The following is a 20,321-nucleotide window of genomic DNA, read 5'->3' as shown; positions in this document are numbered from 1 at the left end:
ATCGACATAACTGCCGGTATTGGTCTCAGGAAAACCCGCACTGGGTGCAAGAAGTAGATCATCAGCCTCCGAAAGGTGAACGTTTGGGCGGGAATAATAGAGCGTCGTATTTTAGGCCCGTATTTTTTCGAGGAAAATTTAACTGCTGCTCGCTATTTGGATTTCCTGCGGTTCGATTTGGTCCCAAGCTTAGCAGAGTTATTCCCGAACAACGAGGATCCTGATATTCCTGAGGAAAGAATTTGGTTTCAGCAGGATGGTGCACCGCCCCATTATGGAGTGCAAGTACGGGAGTACTTGAATAACATGTTTACTGGCCGGTGGATCGGGCGACGCGGAACAATCGAGTGGCCTCCGCGTTCGCCTGATTTAACACCTCTAGACTTTTTTGTGGGGCTATTTGAAATCGCGTGTGTACACAAACAGACCAGGTGATTTGGAAGAACTTAAAAACCGTATTCGTTTTGAAATAAATCAAATCGACCCGGGAATGCTTGAACGAAGTGTAGACGGCGTTTACACACGATTAGGACAATGCCAAATGGTACAGGGTGGGCAATTCGAACAATTTCGCTAGACTTACACAAACATTAGTGTAATTTTACTCGTTTGAAATGTAATTTTGTCAACTTTGTCCTTTTCGGAGCCATTAATAGTGTAAGTAGACAATTATCACTTATAAGAACCTAAGGTGCATTTTTCTAAAAAAAATTGTTATGTAAGACATCGAAATTTTCACACCGTTGTTTAGATAATTATCACTGTCATCGATTTTGAACGAAAAAAATATGCGTTGTCATTTAAAAAAAATTTTTTTTTCCACATAACAAGTGCCCTGGATCAAATAAAAATCGACGGGTCTCACCGTTTTTCGAAAAAAAAATTGTTTAACGAAAATATGAATTTTATGTAGAACTTTTTTACCACGCTGTATATAAAGAAAAAACGAAAATCGTATCTCGACATATTAATTCGAATTTGAATACAGGGTGTTTTTTCTGTTTTGGTCGTTTGTTTATGTTTATATAATAATTATACTATTATATTTTGTTTTGTGTTTTATTATGAGTTATAGTCATATTTATTAGTTACAATTAAAATTGTTTAATATTTTCTGTATTTGGTTATCCTATTTAACCGTCATTATGTGTATTGTTTTATTTTTCTCGGTGGAGTGACCACTTTTAAGAAGAACATAGCAACGAATATGTAAACAAAGTGACAGGAGTTACAGCGATTGTTTTTCACAGTAATGTTGATTAAGTCATGACTAGTTCCGATACAACATAATACATTTTTGTATAATGTTTGTTATTGTAACTTTTTAAGGAGAATAGATAGAGAAAAAATTTCTACACAGAAAATGTTAATAAAAAATAGATATTTTTAGATATCATAAAAATTGTGTTTGCTCGTGGGAAAAAAAGGAGATAACATGATTTAGACAGATGTCATTTTTTTTATTTTCTGAATTTTGGAAAAAATGTTTTTCAAGTTTGAGATGGACCTTAGCGAGTCTCTATTCACGCCATCTAAACAGATTTTTACTGTTGTTTTTCGTTTGTGTGTTATGAGCCTTATACACGAACTTTGGGCACCCTGTACATCTATTTCCTTAATTTTCACACACGAGGCGGCCAGAAGCCGTAATCGCCAGAATAGAGTGTCGCCTGCTAATTATCCAGTTCCGCTACCAGTTTTGTTTCGCGAATCACACGAAAAACACCCCGGCGAAAAAAACGGCTTGCGTCTGCCTTAAAATTAATTTTTTACGCGGCCGCTAATCAGCATATCCGGTGCGCCTTTCCAGATATTGCCGTAATGGGGAGCGCGAGTGTGCAAACAAGCAATTAGCTAATTAAACGCGACGACCTTAGGAGAATTTTATATTTAGCCGGGCCGGTTCACACAAACTTAAACGCTACTTCCGTTTTCTTCAATTCCACCAGCGGATAAACATAGTTAACGGCAAGTGTGAATGTATGATGCGAAGTCATCACTTTAACTCGCGGCGCAATTATGTAATTCTGGTAAGTGGCCTGGGCCGGTACTGCTACGCTCAATCACAGACGCAGCCCACGTCAACATGTTTACAATGCTACGGTGGCGGTCTTTCTGGTTGTTGTCCCAGCCGTAATACACGTGGTTAAATTTAAGATGCTCAAAAACGGTCTGTCAAAAATTTAAGGCAATATAGGCCAGGAACTATACAGTTGGACGCGACTTTTCGCTGAATTTATCACTATAGATGCTATATATTATGTACAATAACATTAGTTTCCACAGTCATAAAAATGAGGGGAAGATTGTTTACATTATCACGATAATATTCATAGTCCTGCCGTTAAAAAAGCGAAATTCGCTTGAAAATAATATATTTGACAGTCTGTAACTCTGTTGTTTTTCAACGAATCGTGACGATTTTTTTTTTTAACTTAAAGCTCTTTTCATAAGCTTTCCCAATATGTAATAATATATAACTATATCACGCGCGTGCGTTTTGCAACTAAGACTAAAAAATAAACAAAATCCAGGTTGCAAATTTGAAATTAAAAAAAAAATGATATATTTCAATGTATTATTATGAAATCTACCTTGAAAAAAATCAGTGCGATTGTGGAAGATGCTCGGGATCGTATAGACTAATAATTAGTTAATTTGTTTATAAAGCCATAACTTGTAAACTATTCAACTTACCGATTCCAGATTTCGTGTGAGTTATTAGACGGTGATAAGGAATGAGAGGATGCGATGCCAAAACGTTCTGCGAAAAATAACGCAGTTTATAAATGTTTAATTCAAAAGTCATAAATGAACTTCCTGTGTTTATAACTTTTGATCTAATCAATATTTTTTCACGCTCAAGGGCTAGTTTTATAGATCTTTTGAAGACGAAAAAATGTACTTTACTGTTTTCTCGTGGATATGTACGGAAAAACGTGAATTTACGTAAAAATTATACAATTACTGGTTAATTGTAAACAATCTTCCCCCCATTTTTATGACTGTGGAAACTAATATGTTATTCTACATAATATTGAGCATCTATAGTGATAAATTCAGCTTGCCGAAACAAAAAGTCACGAAATGGTCATTTCCCAACTCTTTTTCCTGGCCTAAATAGAGCAGTAAAAAATATCAGAATCACGTGTGTTTCTTCAATTGGAACACACATCCGTATTATGCCAAGCAAATTCATGAACGAGTAGGTCTACATTTTATTTTGTCCGTATGTAATTGTTTCCATTATATTTCCTAATTCTATCCTTAATTTAATTACATATTTCAGTAATTAAAAGTAAGTCATTTTGCGACGACAAGCTTCTAAACATAGGAGTCCCTCAAGGTTTAATGACAGGCCCTATTCTGCTGTCGCTCTGTATAAACGATTTGATGCTCGTCATCACCTATCCTTTCTACATGAACAAAACATTTGGTTCCGTTAAATCAGTGGCGGCTCGATACATTGTGAATAGGTGAGGCCCGTGGCTTTTTTACTTGGTGAGCTAGAAAGAAAGAAAAAAGCGTCGCAGGAAAATTTTTTTCAATTTTCAATGTCAAACGACTAAATGCATCTGAAAATTTTAGCCACGTGGCTGTTTGGGTAAGTTCTTTCAAAGTCCAAGTCAATCTGAAAGAAAAAACACTAAATGAAAGAAAACTAAACAAATAATCTAAAACAGTTCTTGTGTCTTATATTTTTTTGATAATTACATTATTGAACACTTGTTTCTGAGTTTGGTAACATTATAAGTGACTGAATACTAGTTTCGTTTTATTTTGTCTATATCACGTCATTTCCTTGTAATCATGTTTCTATATTTTAGTAATTGGAAGTCAATCATGTTCCGACGATAAGATACCACAAATTTGTCTTTCCACAAGGTTCAACATCAAGCCCTGTGTTGCTGTTGGTTTATATAAATATTATAATTCGACTTGGTGCTAGTGGTTTTAAACTCATGAGTACATAAAATTATTTTAATGCAGAATATTATGAATACATATATGATGCGCTAAATACATTGTTTAATACTGTTGCAAGCAAAATTCATCAATATGTCCCACAAGCTTTTACAAGGTCCTTTGTGCTGTTGCCCTGTAAAAATGATTTGGTTCATTGCTTTACTTATCTTTCTTTCTACATTTATCCTTTCTAATGAACAGAACATCTGAATTAGCTTCTTCCTATATATTCATTCAGGTTTTATGAAACGTCTCCTGTCTCATAATTTCATGCTTTATATCACTCACATCAAAATATTTCTAAACCAATTCTTATACGTCAATAACACATAATAATCGACTGTCACCAATAGGATATTATCGGCGCTCCACAGGGTTCCACTCTAGGTCCCTATCTATATCTTCTCAATATATTTTTAAGAGTAGACACCAATCTTTTATTTACATAAATATTATAATAGGATTTAATGCTGTTGCTCTTTTATCCCTTATATTTTTTCCACATGAATTTTTTTGACAATTTTTAAGTTGCTTTACATTTACCACATATTTAATATTTTACTTCCCCATATCTAAATATTTCTCTTAACTTATATTTCACCACATAAAATTCAATCATGTCTTATTAGATATCGGTATACCTCACGGCTCCAATCTAGATCCCTTTTAGTTTTTTTATCAATTTGAATGACCCAAAATTGCAACTATTTATCTGTGTTTAGTGAAGCTATAATTGGGTGATTGAAGAGTACCATCACTGGATATTAGATACAGTTTGGTAGATATTAAATATAGAAACATTATCACGTTTCTGTTTTGAAAAAAAGAATCTGTTGCAAACTTCAGTTCAGTTAACTTAAATACAATACAATTAAATATGACTTACGTCCGGTAGATTCTGAAAATTTGCAATAACAAACAACTGATAAATGAAATGCAAATCTTCAGCCTTGATCCTGGACCTAGTGACTATTGAGAACGAAACTATACACATCGGAATACATATCCATGTTTAATAGGCCATATATCCATCCCGCCTTGCAATTCAATAGTGGTCAGGTAGCGGTACACACACGAAGATATGTAAATGGGGCTGTAAGATAATGCGCTGGTGGTGTAGGTGCGGAAGGAAGGAAATCGTATCCGACGTGTTCCTAGGAGACATGGTGGTTGGAGAGGTCGTCTATCTCACGGCGATCGCCGTCCTCTCCCTCGCCCTGAAGACGCCGCTTCCTCGAGTGGTTGTCGCTGAATCACTTGTCTCCGGTGTAGAAGTACATCAGAACACTAAAATAACCATAGCGAAAAATAATTATGAGCCGACCCTTCTCACACACAAAATTTTGATATCTGGATTAATCTCAAATAATTATGTGCCGCCCTTTTTCCCTCCATTGTTTGTATTACATTTCTACATTTCTGTACTAATTCTAATGAGAAATTTCTGGGAAAAAATATTCTAACCTACCACGAGATTCATTAACAGTAATGTACTTTTTATTTAATAATAAATAGCTTTATTTAGTAACGAATGAACGGCTGAACTATCTAATTATAAAATTAAAAGCCATATTTCCTAACTTTTCTGTCGTATTATTATTCCATTGGTAATACCCTGATTTTATATTTTAAAATTTAATTTATAATAGAAATCAATACTCGATACCTACTACTGCAGAACTAAAAAAAATAATTGTCCCTCTCTTACTGGCGTGCTGCTGTTGTATCACAACTTTTCATAACGATATTTTCTTTTGTTTAACACATTGAAAATCCAATCCTAGATCACATTTAGAAGAAAAACAATCAAATATGGTTGGTTACTAAAGCGAAATGTTTTTTCATTTCTTTAATAGAGGAAACATATTTAAAAAATTATTTTATCAAATTTCGCACTAGTTTCGTGCATTCAGTTATGTTTATTAGTAACAAGTAACTTTCTTTTAAAGTTAAATACAATATTTTAATGAATACAATTCTTTATTTCGTGTAAAGTCATTCAATATAAATGTATAAGGCTTAATTTGGTAGTTATTTCAAACATTCGATGTTTATTTCTAACAAATACATTTTTATTACAATCAAATATATTTTTGTGGTTAAAAAATATTTTTTCACGTGAAACTATTGGAATAATTTTAACTAAATACAAAATGTAACTCGTTTCATGCATTCTGTGGTGGTTATTACTAACAAAAATATTTTTATTAAACTCAAATATAGTATTTTTGTAGTTACAAACATTTATTCGCCCGAAGTTATTGAATACTTTATTTAAATATAATTTGGCACTTGTTTCGTATATTCCCGTATGTTTATTTGTAATAAATATATTCTTATTAAAATCAAATATATTTTTGTGGTTAGACAATATTTTTTCACCTGAAACTATTGACAATTTTAACTAAATCAAAATGTAACTCGTTTCATACATTCTGTGGTGGTTATTACAAACAAAAATATTTTTATTAAAGCCAAATACAGAATTTTTGTAGTTACAAACATTTATTCGACAGAAGTTGTTGAATATAAATTTATTTAAATACAATTTGGTACTTGTTTCGTATATTCCCGTGTGTTTATTTCTAACAAATATATTTTTATTAAAATTAAATATAATATTTTTGTGATTACAAAATACATGCACCCTAGTCTGAATTAATTATCTACTTTGTTGTAGGTAATATAATGATTCCATTAAGCAAAACAACGCATATTAGTGAGTAAAAACCCAGTACGGCCCCTCCTCGGCCCTCTATGACTTTGCGTCGACGATTCCCGTCTCTACAAACGCTGTTTAACTGGTAATTAGCGATACCCCCTTAATAACTAGCCGGTCGTTGTTGTATCTTGCCTGCACTCAACCGTGATTCATCTCCGTTGCACCGACCTCATCGGCGTTGGTCTGTCTCCCTCACTTGTTTCCTCATTATGCACTTCCTTCGAGCGGGATTTTCTCAGCAAGGGTTTACTTTGATTTGTTCCTTTCTCATACGCGGGCAGGATGTTAGGCAATTATTACCGCTGCGGAGACAATTAAGTTATTATTATTCGGCTGGTGCGGCGTAGGTAGAAGGAAGGGTACAGTTGTACTGTGGAAACGTTACGATCTAAAGAAAAATTAGGGTTATTATTCGATAATAACTTTTTTTGCAATTTCGACTGATGATGTGCTGTTTTCTTAAATTCAGAATCGTTTGTTAGAGTGGCACTTTACCACATGAAATGTCACTTTACTATACAGGGTGTGTCACGGTGACGAGACATTAGACATATTTCAGAGACTATTTCGATTTTAATTTTGAAAATTTGGGCAACAGCGTTTTCGGGCATGCTCTTCTCAAATAAAATAATGGCGTCCACCTAACGCTTATACCGGAAGTTGACGTCATCTTCGTTATTTTAAATGGAACACCCTGTATATCGGCAAGAATATCCTTTTCCGATTTGGTATATATACACCGGAAACAAACTGAGTAAATTTTCCCTCAAAATCAACACGATTTTTTGTTAAAACTAATATTCACTCATATTTTGAGTTAAACACAACACAGCATTGAGTTATATTATCAATATATTTCATTGGGGTTTTCACTATATCTCTGAAATATAAGTCAACAATGAGTAAATAATATTTGGACTGAAGAAATTTCTATAAATCTTTTACTATGTATTGTGGAGCTATTTTTTGTTAAAAATTCTGAGCATATTCCTCTGCAGATTTGAATAAACCATTTTTAACTAAACATTTTGAATAACTTACTCAAAAATCACCATTCCTAACTGAAACTAAACTATCTTGATTATTATCAACAGCAGATCCTCCACAAAATTTTCCTTACCTTTTATTATTCCCACTTATAATTTCTCGTTTTTGCAATCTACGCAAAATAATATTTACAATTAGAACGGGAAGACATTATCGTTACATATTAAAAAAAATCGCATGTTATCTTTGGGTTTTTCGTCACCACGTGATAATAACAAGGAAGTTGTTGCGACAAGCTAATTCGGTCTGGATTTTATTTTTGTGGGTAGCGTCTTTTGAAACCGCATAATTGGTCATCTGAAAGCGACTGGGATTTTTCCTAGAATCAGCTTATATTTCTGGGAATTCAGATGTAGGATATAGACAGACGGAATGTATGCATAACCGGGGATTTTGCGGTAATATTGCTAAGGGGGCTCGAATCATATTTTTAGTTTCGGAAATTTCGCGATGCCAATGCACTGTTATCTCAAATGAAAAAGGAATAATAGAATAAGTAGCTTGTTTGGCGCCCAGTAAACCGAGAAATAACATTTTTGGATCACCCTCAAAGCGGAAGCTAAAAAAATTGCACTCACAGATTTACAAAAACCTTTCCGAGCGTTCAGGTGTTAACCCCAGCTTTCTTTTATGCGAGGATTAACTATAAAAATTCTTATCACGCAAGTAGACGTAAATTCGGAATTGCCGCTGTCCCATAACCGCTCGAATATAATAAACATGAAAATGTTTAGGGCATTTCTTTTTAAAAGTCATTCCATCCCCCGAGCAAGATTATAAAACGGCTAATAAAAAAGACACCTCAATACAATAAAAAGGATCGCTTCCCAGATATATTACCTACTTGACATTTGTTTCTGGTTTACGGCGAGTCGTACGGCGACGTATACGAAATTGAACCGAGGCTATAACCTAAGAAAATGAATTAACATCCCCTGTACTGTGGGTCTAGGGGTGGGTTCTCTGCGAGAAAGTAACTTAATGACAGGAGGATGAATAAGAGTTGCAAGGTTCGCGGTTTAACATTTTTCGTACTTTTCAAACAATAAAGTAAAATTATATTTTAAAAGCGTTTAAAACATTAAGTAAAAATGCACCGCTTCAAAGAAATTAAAACTGAAATTTCACGCTTTTTTATACGCTATCAAACAAGTAGATGTTTAGAACTAGAACATCCTGAAACATATACCATTCCATAGGCCATAGGCCATTCATTCCGAAGAACATCGGCAACGTTACTGGCTAATAGTAGATGTATTAACAATCAAGGAACATGGTGGGTTGAAATCAACCACAATTGCAGAAAGTTATGTTGCTGTCAGTTTGAGTAACAAAAATGAAACTGCTAAAAGGATTATTTCCTAGTTTGTGTACTTACAATAACTATCTATCGACAATATATTAATACTTCGTAGTGAAACGTATTTTTTTAAGATGTTCCTTTGCTATTAGTCACTATGTCAAGGCCGTCCTATATCATTTCCAGAAATAATTCTTTTAACATAATTATCTCTATTTTTTTGTTTTCATTTTTTCTTCTGTCTAAACAGTAATAGTTTTATTACCACCAACTCCATAATTAGTTACTTCAGTATCAGCCTATCGCAATATAAACATTCGAGCCCTGAACACTTCTAGGAGCACATTCATTAAGCCGATATTCTTCTCTGTCTTATCAAATTATAAAACGTGTTCGTTTCCTTTCAGACAATCTGGCACTTAAGATAACACTCCTCCACAACTTGGCACTTACACATTCCAGATAAATCTTTCAAGGAACACTCACACTGTCGTGGCAAATATACGAATTATCGTTTGTGTAACGTAACCGAACTTCGGTTAGGATAATTCGCTTTACCTTAATTGTAAAATTAGACGTAACTTTATTGTTAAGATGGCAGTAAATAAATCTACTCGTACGTTGTAGTAAAACTTTTGGGGAATCAACTCGTATGGTGATTAAATATTAACCACAACAATATTCCTTCGTGTGGCAAATTATAAGTTCCGGCGTCTCCTTAAATGAATAAAAGCAACAAAAAAGCAAATCGCTACCCTCCTAACGTGTCATTTACTCTCCGGGTTTCACTTAAACGTAACAGACAGTTATTCGTATAATTTTCTTCGTTCGAGTCTTTAAAATATGTAGGTTCATAATACGACCTCGCCAACTACGCCATCAATCTTTGATGATGCAAAAATGACATCTTTTTTGTACCGTTACAATTGTCTTCATTTTTTATTCTCTTCCTGTGACCAGCCAATATGGAATTATACGATAAGTGGATTGTAAAACATACATTGCTACTTAGTCTATACTTTTTAAGAATTTAGAAGTTTAGTTAAGGATAATACCATGCAGGTTAACATGTGTATAACACAAATTGTGTAAAAATACATTTCTACCTACTTAGAAACGTTGGTTTTTAATTATGTGTAACACCAATCGTATAAAAATTACTAAGTAGTTTTTTTAATAATTAGAAATATCACCAAATAAGTGCGTATCACTAATTTTGTAAAATTACATAGTTACTTGATGTATTATGCTGAGTTTAAGAGAATTCAAAATTGTTAAGTACATTTTTGTAAAACTAATTAATTTAAACTTTTGTTAAAACACGTACATTTTGGATCAAGAGTGTTGCAATAGTTGTGTAAAAATACATGGCTGTGTGGTTTATACCTTTGAAGATATCGAAAGCTTAGTGAAAACCAAATATGTGTCACTAAATATGTAAAAAATTCATTAGTTCAAACATTTGCTAACATACACTATGTAAAAGTATATGTTTGCTTAGTTTATACTCTTAAAGAAATCGAAAATTTGGTTAAAAATTGCATGAATACACTAAATATGTAAAAATACATTAGTGTAGTACTAATTCTGTAAAAATACATGATTACTTATTTAATCGTTTCAAAAAAGTTAGAAGTTTACTTACGCCGATGTTCCTAACGTATTTTCGCAGATTTATGCAAATGTCAATAAACAAGTATGTATCACTAATTTTGTGCTTAATGTATTATACTGAGTTTAAGAGAATTCGAGAATGAAGATAATTCGAAGAATCCGAAAGTTTGGTTAAAAGCAACCATAAATACACTAAATACGTAAAAATACATTAGTGTAATACTAAAATTATGTAAAAATACATGATTACTTAGTTAATAGTTTCAAAAAAGTCAGAACGCCAGGTTCCTAACGTATTTTCGCAGATTTAGGCAAATATCATTAAACAAATATGTATCACTAATTTTGTAAAAATACATGGTTGCTTGATGTATTATACTGAGTTTAAGAGAATTCGAAAGATTAGTTAAAAAGGCTCAAACGTTTGCTTAGTTTATACTCTTAAATAAATCGAAGGTTTGGTTAAAAGCGTACATAAATACACTAAATATGTAAAAATACATTAGCGTAACACTAATTATGTAAAAATATTGCTTACTTAGTAAACCTTTTTAAAAAATCCAGAAGTTTATTTACGCCGGGGTTCACTAACGTATTTTCGCAGATTTAGGCAAAAAACTTTCTCACGAGAATCTTAAAGTTAATTCTTAACCAACCCCTATTGCTTTATGTCGAGGATCGTAACACGATATAATTTCTTTTCTTACCTGACTTCACACCGTTATCCTGAATAGCACATTACAGAAAATTCATTAAGGTACGATAATCGGGTTCCCCAAGATATTCAAAGAACCAGTACTGCACAAGGTTTACGAGATTTCTTAAGCTCAGCATGGGAATAAGGTCTCGACCTAGAGGGAATAGTAGTAAGCAGGTAGACACTTCATTAATGCTGAAAAGTAGAGGAATATTTCTATTTTCCCAAAACTCTCAAATGGTGACGTTTAAATATTAATTCTACCGGCGTTAACGAAAAATTCGTGGTTGGCAACACCACACCCTGAAATATTAATAAGCAGGGTCGGAAAGAGCGGTGGTACACACTTGAGCAGTCTGGTCCTTTGTTTTAACCCTCTAAGATGCGATGCATTCAGTAGGGGAGACGAGACGCAAATACATAAACTTACACACCCCGCGTACCCCCTGTTCACCGGTAAGAATACGACTATGCACACCTACTTCACGGTTTCATTACGCTTTTCTTAATTAATGAGGATACAGCGTGAGAAAACCGAATGTCTCTGTCTGATATTCGTCAGATGTAATCCCAAGATAGTGTCTTTATGTGGGTCATTTCGTTAAATCTCTCTGTGTACAGGTTTGGCCGCACAATCATCGTATAGTACAATATTTTTTCAATTTACATAAGAGTTACACTAAGTAACGAATTACCAAAATAGTGTACAAATATGTAATGCACAGATTTTTGTCGAATTATAACTATATTGAAAAGTTTTCAAAAATATAAAGTGTCTTCTATTTAGAAATACGAGTAATACCTTTTCCAAAAATATTTTTTTGTATCATATACTAATTATGTAACACTAAATTGTTCCAACTCTATGTGAATGCTTATAAGTATATGAATTTTAAATGTATAGTTCTTAGTGCAAAGCCAATAATTATAATGACACAAAAATTAAGAATTACGATAATTTAAGGCATGTGAAAGTGTGAAACAGCAATTACATTTTTACATAACAGTTGCACCATTTACAGAATTCTCAAAATAACACACAAAATAGTGTACTAATATGTGATTAATAGATTTCAACTGATTTATGTCAAATTATGATCTCCACACTATATGAAAGAAGTATCTGAAGTATAAAATACCATCTGAACATATTTTTTTCCAGAAAAAAAATATTTTTTTTTTACATCATATACACTAAATATGTAAGACTATTCTATTACTTATACGTATATGTTTATTTGTGAAAGTTAAAAGTTGAAAAATTCCCATATGTTGAGGCAACTAGAATTATGAAACTCTAATTATGTTACGTAACAGTAACACTATGTAAATAGTTGCCAAAATAGTGTACGAATATGTAATTCATAGATTTCAATTAATTTTTTTCAGCTTTAACTTTGACGCTATTTCAAAAGCTGACTACTATTTAGACAACTGGAAGTGTGAAACACTAATTATATTACATAACAGTGTACGAATATGTAATGGCTAGATTACAATTAATTTCTGTGGAATTATGATCTCAATATTATTTTGAAGACGTACCGAAAATATAGAATATTAGTCAGATATAATTATTAGTTTTTTCAAAATATATTTTTTTATAATATACACTATGTAATACTAGATTATTACTTTAATATCTTATGAATACTTAAAAGTACATGAATTTTAATTAAATAGCTTTAGTGTTTAAGAATTCCGATATTTTGACGCAAATGGAAGTGTGAAACACTAATTATGTAAAAAGTGTTACGCTTCTGTAAGGTGTCATTTTTTAATGAAAAAACTCATCGATTAGATAAGAATGTTAAAAATTACAGAAGTAATTTACATAGAATGTGAAAAAGGTGTAATTTACACAAATAATGTGTTAACAATTTGCTGTCAATTCAGAATATTAGTTTTAAGTCTTCTAATCGAAACTAGGGCAGGAACAGGAGTGGGAGAGAGTTTTCCCTGTGAAATAATCGGCAAATTCCCATGATACACCATTATCTTCCTTTTCGATCAAGTCAATTACCCGTCCATCTGCAAACTGGGCTGTCTGGTGCCGTATTGTTCAATTCTCGCCCCCATAGCGCACCACCTGATGTTTTTTCTTATTCATTAAGAGTATATCACCGGTGGGAAACAGTTCCTGGGTGCTCACCTCGCATGACCAACCGGAAATACTCACGCATTCGCGATTTACCGGTGACGTTTGCGCCGGAAGTCCATCTTCCATAGGGCCATATGCCACCTAGGTCTATCTGCGTATGTAGACCGTTGTTAACTTCGATTGTGACTCCTGTGGTAATTGTACAGTGCCCACCTGTGGACTTGGGGTATGGTAATTCGGTAGCTTACCATTTGACATGAATTAATACTAGGTTATTAAATTCATTATTTGTTATTACTTATGCAGATAGTACATGTTTGTATTGACCGGTTTATGTAGTACCTGAATTGTTTGCACTTTGCTGATGACGACCAAAAAGTGTCGAACATATCAAAATTTGACTATTTGAAATGTTCCACTATAATTAAGGTGTTCCCATTTTTTAACTTATTTTTACTATACAGAAAATTCGTTTGGAATCTAGCAATCTAGCAGAAAAATCTAGCAATAAAATTAATGGATTTTAATGATCTTTCCGTTCTAAATTTTAAGAATGCTCATTTAAATGTTCTTCATTCAAGTATCATTTTACCTCCCTTACCTTTTCCTCTCTATTTTTGTAAGTGGCAGTCAAAAAAATTTTGAGGGGGGATAGACTGTTTTTGGCATAACCCTGTACGAGGACAAAATTAAATTGCTAGTACATAGCGATAATTATTCACCTTGTACATTTAGGCACTGTAGATATCGATTTAAAACTTCATGAAATATCTGCTGAATGTTCAGATATTAATTACAAAAGTTCGTGAAAACCTAAAACTTCTGTCGACTCTCATATTCTACCTTTTTTAGGAAGTTTCAGTAAAGATAGCATCTAAAATTTTTCATCGTAAACAAATATGCATTTTGGTTAGTTTTATATCAAGGAATATTCCAAATTCTGCGGATAATATTAAGAAGCTTTAATTGTATTAAAACTACGACGAAAAAATAATACAGACTGTTCTATAAGAACGTACCATACCCAGAGTAACGGAATATTAAAAAGATATCTACAACAGCAACAGCAACAACAACAACAACAGCAACAACAACAACAAAAACAACAACAACAACAACAACAACAACAACAACAACAACAACAACAACAACAACAACAACAAAACAACAACAACAACAACAACAACAACAACAAAAACAACAATAACAACATCAGCAGCAGGAGCAACAACAACAACAACAACGACAACAATAACAACAACAACAACAGCAGCAGCAGGAACGCCTAAAGCAGACTTCTTAAGACGATTTCATCCAGTCAACCATCGGTTTATTGTTTATACAAATAGAAGATGTTAAATCTAAAACCTTATTTTATTAAATTAACCTAAATCAAGTCTACGAATTTCATTTAAAATTCTTAGCTTTTGAAGACATCTATGTTCTTTGACACCGAGATCTGGGTGTGCTAAAAAGCTAAAGATATTGTATAACACAACTTCTCTGCGAACTAAATCCCCGCCCCAGAGTTGAATTGTAGTTGCAATATCTAGTAAACATAATAAGGGTGAGATATAAGATGTTATAAGATCTGTTCAGAAAATAATATATTTAGTGACATGCGGTTGGCATTGCGTTGTACATAACCTCATCTGTAACCACCCTGGGTTTGTTATTATTTTTTAATTAGTTATACAGGGCGCTGATTAAAATACAGCCTTTGAATATTGGATGCGTACCCACCAAGCACTATTTCCCTTGTTATTTTGTGCCTTGTTGCGGTCGACTGAAACACCCCGTATAAGGATGTAAGCGATATTCTTGACGGCCATTTCCTGTCCAAACAAACGTCTTTCTCGTTCATGTAAAACATAGTTCAGGAATTCCAATTACACATCGCCGCAAAAAAAATAAGTAGCGTATAAATTACTTCCACATTTCCTGCCACGCTTACAGAGTGTGCCCCAAATTACGAACCGTCCAAGGCGTGAAGCCCAAATTGATTAGAAAAAATTATGAACTCTCATCCGACACATGAAAAAACACCCGACTTCCGATTCGGACACCTTCAGCTATAATAGAGATCGGTGACACGCACGACGGAAAAAATCGGGCCACTAAGTAGGGCTAGCGGGTACCGGAAGGTTCTGTGACGTCACGAGGTGTGATTGTCCACCGGAGATGACCCCGTTGATTGTTTCGTTTCCGGTTCCGTTTTTGTAATGCTACCTGTGATTTTGGTGTTTTATATCTAGCGCTCTTCGATCTTGCAACATATCGGAACAAAAGCGCAATTGTTATTGTATTAGTTAAAAGTCGTTGACTGGTGCTGGACTTTGGACGAAGTTCTACACGAAATTAAGCCATAGTATATTAATTGATATGTTTGTACATTTAAACAACCTTCTTTAGCATAGCAATGCGATTAATAGAGACTGAGCATAATTATCTCGGCACTTGAGAACGTAGCACTTCGGACAATATCTAATTTTGACTCCTGTATAGGGTATTTTAGAAAGACCTGTAAATTCAGGGGGTGATAGTACGCCAAATAATAAGAATTTTTATCTTATGAACTATATGTGTATCTCCTCTTGTTTTCGAGATACAGAGCGACAAAATAAAATTTTTTAAATAGAATTTTTACGAAAATTTCCGAACGGTTCGAAATATTTTTATGAAATTCGGTATTCCGGGGTTTTTTAAGGACGCCAAATATACTGGTCTAATTATTTTTTGTATATTTTATAGAGGCCGCTAGTTATGCTACATTCGTATTACATTTTAAGTTCAAATTTTTTTGAGGTTAGGTTTTTCGGGCTCTAATTTCTAATGTACAATTTTATTTTCTAAAAATAATGTACTCTTGTTAGAACTTTCTAATGTGGACGGTTTTCGAGAAAAAAGGCTTTTAATTGAACTCTTACAATATTATGGTGTAGAAAATAAGTGACTTTTCTCAAAGTAGGCTTATGTCAAAACTTATTGATGGATGTCTCATAAACAACGCATACATTCTCAGTAATATTTTAAACTCTAATTAATTTTATATCAAAATTTTAGTGACTGTAATTAGTCATTCCTAACTACAGTCACTAACAATCACTAAAATTTTGATGTAAAGTTAATTAGAGTTTAAAATATTACTGAAAATGTATGCGTTGTTTATGAGACATCCATCAATGAGTTTTGATATAAGCCTACTTTGAGAAGTCACTTATTTTCTTCACCGTAATATTATAAGAGTTCAATTGATAGCCTCTTTTCTCGAAAACCGTCCACATTAGGAAGTTCTAACAAGAGTACATTATTTTTAGAAAATAAAATTGTACATTAGAAATTGGAGCCCGAATGGTAAAAAACCTAACCTTAAAAAAATTAGAACCTGAAATGTAATAGGAATGTAGCGTAACTAGCGCCCTCAATGAAATATCCAAAAAATAATTAGACTAGCGTATTTGGCGTCCTTAAAAACTCCGGAATATTAAATTTCATAAAAATATTTAGCACCATTTGGAAATTTTCGTAAAAATTCTATTTAAAAAATTTTATTTTGTCGCTCTGTATCTCGAAAACAAGAGGAGATCGACTTATAGTTCAAAAGACAAAAAATTCTTATTTTTTGTCGTACTATCACCCCCTGAATTTACGGGAGGTCTTTCTGAAACACCCTGTATATAAAAACTTTTGATTTTTACAGTTTGTGTTTTATTTCTTAAATAATTTAATTTAAATATATCTAATACACCACCCCTTACACTGGTTTAGAACAAGAATGATTTACTTATGAGGCATATATCAAACACCTTTGTAAGATGTAAAATGTTATTTTTTCTTCCATCTGTTTTTGGAGTCAAAAAAGTTTATTTTATTTTAAACACCGTAAAAAATTGAGTAAATTTTCTCTCAAAGCCCACACAACGCGTTTAAAACGAGTTAAAAAGAGTATTTCCCCTACCCAGAAATGCATAATATTTACAATGAATGGAGTGATATTTACACAAATGTTCTTCTCAAATATTTTAGTTTTTCTAACCTGAAATTGTGCTAAGCTAATTTATATGTTAGAATCTTAAGTTTATTCAAAATTCAAAGAAATACTTCACTTATTCACTTTTCACTTTCGCTATTTCACCATCCAATATTATTTTTTACAGTGAAGAGATTTGTGTATTCGAACGTTCAGTTAAATTCATTATACACAAACAAAGATGGCATCCCCATCCTCAGTTGTGACGATTTTACGGCCCCAAACAGAAGAGTTAATACACTTTGCCGATATTTAATGTCATTAGGGCCCGATAAAAACCTTTCCTAGGGCGATTATCTACCAGAAAACTCCCCGCAGAGCCGTTCATTGTCATCACTCCACCTTCTTTACATGAAACTGTGCCATATGGCGGCAGAAGTGTACTTTACCGAAATTCTCACAATATTCCACCATCTGTCGTGAATATACGTTGTCTTATCTACAAAAAATTACAGCCGCGTAGCTTTTCAAAGATGGTTAGATAGCGGATGGTATGGCGTACCCAGAAATAGTGTCGTTTGAAATGGACATTATACCATTTCGTTTTACGTTTAGACAGAATTAAAAGCAATTTCATTGAATAGCCATATCCACTTTTTTTCGGAATAACTTCCGAAACAAATATATAGAGGAAACAGTGACTATTTGTTGTAAAACTTCAAAGCAATATGTAATAAGTTCTTGTAAGTACATTTTTGGCAGAAAAGGAAATAACATTTTAGAAATACTACACACAAATATAACGATTTTCTTAGAACGTAATAAAATATTGAACTCCCTCAAACATATTGCAGAATACCATATTATTTATGTTGAAGGAAGAGTAAGGACGAATAATTCACATACTGTGACTGTCGGAAGTTTATAGAAATATTTGTGACTTCCTATATTGTCATTACAGTAATAATATAAAGCAAAGATAATAATAATATTGTTAATGTTATTGTCATAGATCTGGATATATTAAATACATTTAATGTTTTATGTTATTAACTAATGCGATATTATTGTAGAATATGTTTCCAAAATAGTGAACTTGATTGAAACGTTTTAGGAGGATAAAGGAGGACAAATTTAAAAAAAAAACTTTTAATTCTTTGCAAACGTATCGGCTTTGTTCTACATTATCTTCAAAGCTCTAAAATACATATATACGTGTTTCTAAATTTGCTAAAAATGTGTTATTAAAATTGTCAATTTATATCTAATAATAATTTTAATTAAAAAAAAAATTTAGTAACGTACTTGTATCTATTTTAGAGTTCCAAAGATGATGTAAAATAACACCGGATCGTTAGTAAATAACAAAAGAAAAGTTAATTCAAATCAGGTCTAAAAATTTTCCTAAAATTCTCATGTAATGAAGTCATCTAGGTATACTTATAATGAAATTATATATCATCAATGGTACACTAAAAAGCAATTTCAAAGACAAGCTATTTGTTAATAACTACGTTTGAAAGAACTACTCTGCGGACTGAGGTCAAGTCCAGAATTGAGTTACACTCGCAATATACTTAGGTATGCATGTAATTAATACAACACATATACCTAATAAATTGAAATTATTTCTTTAAAATATTAATCACGTAAAAACAGCTTCTGCGAAGAAATATTTTTGTTTCTGTTTTACTTGGGACTGTTACATCAGGAAGCCTTCCTTCCAATATTCAATTAATATAAATATACACAAACACCACATATTTAGAAAAAAAGGATCATATTTTGAAATGACACTGTCAGAAGCTTTCGAATACGACTAGATCGTTTATAATAATTGTTTTTCTATTTACAAAGATATTAGTCGTTTTTATTAAACCTTTTAAACTAGAACTAAAACATATTTTATTATTATCTATTATTATTTATTAAAAAATATATTTTTTTATTTTGTTTGATTCAAGACATAGTAAATAAATGAGATAGATAATAATAAAATACATGTTTTTATATATTAAGGGTATATAAATGTAATTATTTGTTTTAATAAATTTTGCAATTATCTCCAAGAGTTGTCCACATTGTGTTGAAGTTTGGTATGTATATATTTTAAGGGGCCTGTTTGAATTGGTTTTTAAATAAGTTGGTGCTTGTTAAACTGCAATCCTCGAATATTTTAATATTTTTAAAATAGGATATTGGGTAAGACCTTGCGATACTTAATATTATATAAGACACGTGCCTTGTTAAAATCCGTAAATTTGCCTAATTTTCGAGAAAAATCGCCTAAACTTTATTTGAACTTAAATGTAAAAATACAATTTTTAAAATAACTTAATTCATACTCGTAATCATTTGTCATTTTTTAAAAGGTTTATGTTAATGGAACTTTGGCCTGCAAATGTATTCTAAATGCTTATGTTAAGCACCTTCTACTTGTTTTTTTTTTTCACTGTATACACAATTTACATCTTTCACAGAAGAAAATAGATAAATCTAATTTCTAGAATATTTTTTTGAATAGAAAAATTATTGATTTAACTGGAATTAAAGTTGAAAAAGATTGTTAACCGGTATTTTATATCATTATATACTTAGTCAATTATAAAAGTTAATATGCAGTACTAGTTTTTATCGATCTTTGGTACAACGAGGAGTCGAGTACGGGCGTCCTAGGAGCCGTCCAGAAGGACACGCGGAGGCCCCTGCTCGACGCCACCCAAGCGCTAGCGAGACACTGCGGCTTCGGAGCGGCGATCAACAGTTGTCGCTCCTCGGCCGTCGCAGGTGCTCGCCAGCGCCCCATTCTTCCTCGCTAAACGCCCGTGCACGTCCTCACTGGGTCTCTTTGCTTCCAGGTATTGACATGGGCGACTATTCTTAAAGTGGGGCAGCGTGATCTGG

This window comes from Anoplophora glabripennis, unplaced genomic scaffold (genome assembly GCF_000390285.2).
Source record: "Anoplophora glabripennis isolate ALB-LARVAE unplaced genomic scaffold, Agla_2.0 scaffold319, whole genome shotgun sequence".
Classification (NCBI taxonomy): Eukaryota; Metazoa; Arthropoda; class Insecta; order Coleoptera; family Cerambycidae; genus Anoplophora; species Anoplophora glabripennis.
Note: the sequence above shows the minus strand (reverse complement) of the source record.